The sequence below is a fragment of the Sinocyclocheilus anshuiensis genome, unplaced genomic scaffold (genome assembly GCF_001515605.1).
Source record: "Sinocyclocheilus anshuiensis isolate Anshui unplaced genomic scaffold, SAMN03320099.WGS_v1.1 scaffold51, whole genome shotgun sequence".
NCBI lineage: Eukaryota > Metazoa > Chordata > Actinopteri > Cypriniformes > Cyprinidae > Sinocyclocheilus > Sinocyclocheilus anshuiensis.
The window spans coordinates 5,024,425-5,029,118 of record NW_015548296.1 but is presented as its reverse complement, the minus strand read 5'-3'; the positions used below and the strand labels follow the sequence as shown (position 1 = coordinate 5,029,118).

General features: G+C 38.4%; 1 pseudogene; it reads right to left on the bottom strand.

Annotated features, from left to right (window-relative positions):
- LOC107656078 (excitatory amino acid transporter 5-like) overlaps positions 1 to 1,847 on the bottom strand; it is a 12,423-nt pseudogene extending 10,576 nt beyond the window's left edge.
- Between the last annotated feature and the right edge of the window lie 2,847 nt (positions 1,848 to 4,694).

Sequence of the window (4,694 nt, the reverse complement as noted above, 5' to 3'; positions counted from 1 at the left end):
CCCAAAAGTTGGGTTAGTCCATATTTGACCCAACGTTGGGTTGAAACAACCCAGCATTTTTTAGAGTGATTTATCAAAAGCTGTTTTATTGACGTCTTTCTGCTGTGGAAACACTGATCGAATGATTACACAAGAGCTGATACACTAAAAAATGCTGGGTTAAATACAACCCAGCGCTGGGTGAAATATGGACAAACCCAGCAATTGGGTTGTTTTCACCCAGCGGTTGAGTGAAATGTTTAACCCAACCTTCTGTGTAGTAACCCAACCACTGGGTCAAAACAACCCAATAGCTGGGTTTGTCCATATTTTACCCAGCGCTGGGTTGTATTTAACCCAGCATTTTTTAGAGTGTATATTTCAGCAAGTTGTACTGTTTTTTTCAATATACCTTCTGAAGTTCATTCAGGTTTATTTCAGGCAATTACTTGAAGAGGCAAAGCACCAACCAACCTGTGATTACTGGATGGGAGGCGAACAAATAACCTTTGGTGAAGGGTAAAAAGCACGGTAAACCTGGCGTGAGGTAGGCCTACGAGTGATTCATAGGGTCAAATAGAACCTGAGCTTTTTTTAAGTAGGATCTCATTAATGCTTTACTAGATACTGCTTTTATCGACCGATACCGATTATTGGCCGATACATCAGTGAATCCCTAATATATAGAGCACACTTCTCCTCTTGAATTTAATTTGTTCTTAAAAGTATATGTTATTAAAATTATGATTATATTAAAGTATATGTAATAGTACCCTACTGATGCTTGCGACTATAATGTAACTGGGTAGGATGAATTTGCTTTCTGAAGAAGCCTATCTAAGCTAATTCCCCGAACTGTTGCCATTTGCTGTTCAGCAGGGTGAGGCGTCACGCGCGATGACACCGTCTCTCACATCAACCTGAATTTGTCTCGGCTTAACTGCTGTCTGTCTGGGATTAGATCACTGAGCATAGATGTCCTTAAGCACTTCCTAACGTTCAAACACGCCTCATTTCATCACAACAAAAACCAACAATATTGTTCTCAGTTTTATCTTTGAAGTTATAATAGTAAAAATTGAATGGAAATTGAGAAGTGACTTTTTCTTTTCACACAGTATGAGTTGCATTATGATGACACGTTTTCTGCCCCTTTTGATAAAAAACATAATAAAATATAGAAAAAGATGCGTTGGGTGGATGTTTTCCTAACGTTCAAACACGCCTCATTTCATCACAACAAAAACCAACAATATTGTTCTCAGTTTTATCTTTGAAGTTATAATAGTAAAAATTGAATGGAAATTGAGAAGTGACTTTTTCTTTTCACACAGTATGAGTTGCATTATGATGACACGTTTTCTGTCCCCTTTTGATAAAAAAAAAAAAACATAATAAAATATAGAAAAAGATGCGTTGGGTGGATGTTTGAGGTGCATCCATGAAGCTACAACAATTACAACTTGCACGTGTTTGCTTAATTTCTTCCTTCTGTGCATTTTCATTGACATGTCCAGAGTCATTTATTTATCTAAAATCCCAGTTTAATTAGCCTTACCTGTGTGGAGAGGTCCAGATCCCTCAGCATGAAGCCCAGGATGCATCCTGTGATCACGGCTAGAACCGAGAGCGTCAGCAGCCCGTTTTGCCTGATGTAGTCCTTCACATACTCTCTGACACCGACCGAGAACGTGCTTGCCATGAAGTCCTTCATTCTCTCCAGCGGTGTTTTAGCAGGTCCCGCAGGCTCGGGCGGTGCCTCCGCGGCATCTGTGGGTATCAGTAGCTCCTCCATGGGTGAGACACTGCGAGTAACGCAGGAGGGCAAAGCGTAACCTCTTCTAAGGAGGGATTAAGCCATCATGCATCCAGCCAGCATCTCAAGACCACGGTCGGGAGAAATTAGGAGGCTAAAAGGATTAGGATGCTGTAATAAAATCTACACTTCCCTGTTGACAGTGGCTCTGTGCCATACTTCTGGACTTTTGGCATGAAGTGATGTCAAATAACCCCCACTTTTTGTGTACCGTACCAAAGGGTAAGATAGTGCATTGTGCTGTTCGCGAACCTAATCCATAGTGAGGACAGGTAAATGATCTCTGTCTAAGCCACAAGGAAAGTCAGCACGTGTCTTCACACGATCTCGTTACCACTGATTGTCCCTTACACACCGGCTCAATTAAATGATTTTTCTTTGGACAATAGGTTGGCATTTGTCGTATTCAGTTAAGTTCAGTATTCTTGATACAGCCTGCATTTGACAGACTCTTTGACTTTAACATTGCATTCAAAGTACGCATTTTTTTTAGTTCATGCATTCCCTGGGAATCGAACCCATGACCTTTGCTAGCGCTGTGCTCTACTGTTCGAGTTCCAATAAGTTTTCACACATAATGTACTTCTCATCAGATATACTTTTATTCACACTTGATGTGTGATCATTAGTGGTGGGACTTTTAATGTATCCTATAGTGACTCGAATCTTTGAATCCGTTCACTAAAAAAATGTATTCAAATTCATTCACTGATTTGTTCAGTATGCCCATTTCTGCCATGAAACAGTATAATGAAAAGTATACTGTAGCAATTAAATGACATTTTGTATCTCACTTTTTGGACAAGGTTTTTAACAATCCTGAAAAAAACAAGTCAGAATCACAGTATATAAAACAATTGCAAAATATGAACGCAGAGTTCTAAGTCAGAATTGCCAGATATAAGCACAGAATTCAGACTTTTTCTAGCAATTCTGAGTTTATTTCATAATCCATACTTTTTTCCTCCGAAGTCTTAATAATAATAATAATAATTCTTACTTTATTCTCATAATTATCAGTTTACATCTTGCAATTCCGTCCCTCTGATTTTGTTATTTAATATATAATATCAATGAAATATCCAAGTATATCAGGTCTTTGCCATGTGTAAAATCTTGCATTGAACTGTTGTAAACAAGGCCAGGTTTTCTGGACACAGAGTGCTAGTTAATGAAACCTTGGATATAACAGTAATCCAATCCAGCCATAATCCTGTCATGACAAAAGGCAGTTTCACGTGACAATGGTGTGTAATCAGTTAGTGCTAATAGGTCTGATGGGTCAGGATCTGTGCGCGTCAGATTGTGCCACACTCCAGGTTAAAGGAGCAGACTGATTACATGGTGATCTGGAACACTTTCAACTAGGCTATAACTATTCAGACAGTAAATAAGAGAATCCAAAATCAGATAACCAGGAGAATCACTTTATTAAATCAAAAATTAAAGCTGATCAATAATTTATATTAAATCCTGTATGCATTTCAAAAAGGAGTGTTTTGCAACACTGAAATACTAAATCTTATTGACACAAGGAAAAGAGCACAGGCAGGAAATGGCTACAGATTGACAGATAGTGCCGACAAATCTTAGATCGAGTCTCCACATCAGCGATATTGGATCCAACCCCAGGTGCCAAATCCTGTCTGAAAATATCTGGTATCCAAAAACTGTTAATTCTGAGAGAACATTCCACCACGGCTATTTTTCGTGACTTTTCTCTCTGTGAAATTAAGTGTCGGCAACAGCGAGCAACGGTGATAGCTCATTTAAAGGTAATGTCGCCACTAAACTGGACTAATTTGGAGTCACGGTAAACGGAGTCGAGGAGTCGACTCCGAAAAACCTGGAACCAAACACCCCTGACTGCTGCTCCACTGCTAGGCTGTGTTTTGTTGTCATGCTATCACGTGACTCCAAGCAAAGTTGCCAATTCCGCTTATTATACGCGACTTTGGGCTTCTTTTTTTGTAAAGTTGCGTGAAAAAATCCCGGGTCGCGGGTTGCGGTTTTTTGGGCTTATTTAAAAAAATACGGTTGCTTGTTAGGGAAATCTGACAAGCAACTTCCGTTTCCTTATTTATGTTCGCCGTATTCAGTGTTGGGGGTAATGCATTACAAGTAACGCGAGTTACGTAATCAGATTACTTTTTTCAAGTAACTAGTAAAGTAATGCATTACTTTTTAATTTACAAGAGAATATCTGAGTTACTTTTTCAAATAAGTAACGCAAGTTACTTTTTTTCCAATTTATTGATTGACAGCTCTCCTGTCCCCATGTTGAGAGAAATCAGATGTTACTGTAGTTCTAAAATAAATATGAATATGCATTAATTCATCACTCACACAAAAAAAAAACCAGATTCAGTATTCCTCAAAATGAATTAAAATAATGCAACTCAGAATATGACGCGTACCTGCAATAATTAAATGTTAAACAACACAAATATCCTTTATGTATTTAATCCCATTCTATTAACCAATGTCTTTGCTTCTGACCTTCAAGGCTTTTATATTTGCCAAAAATAGTTATTTTAAAATCAAACAAGCAACCCCTGTCCAGATTTAAAAAGTAATGCAAAAGTAACATAACGCATTACTTTCCATAAAAAGTAACTAAGTAATGTAATTAGTTACTTTTTTATGGAGTAACGCAATATTGTAATGCATTACTTTTAAAAGTAACTTTCCCCAACATTGGCCGTATTCTCCAAAGCATTGGTTGACACTCTGTCTGCTTACAGTTAATAGCCAACCAGTGCAATAATATAAATGCTGCAGCTTAATTTGCCAAATGTTCCGCCCCCTCCTCCCCCTCATTGGCGAAAATCACGTTCAAAAAGAAGGCGTGTGACGCTGTAATCCAAGCGATGATAGAAGTAGACGTAGAGGAGTGGGA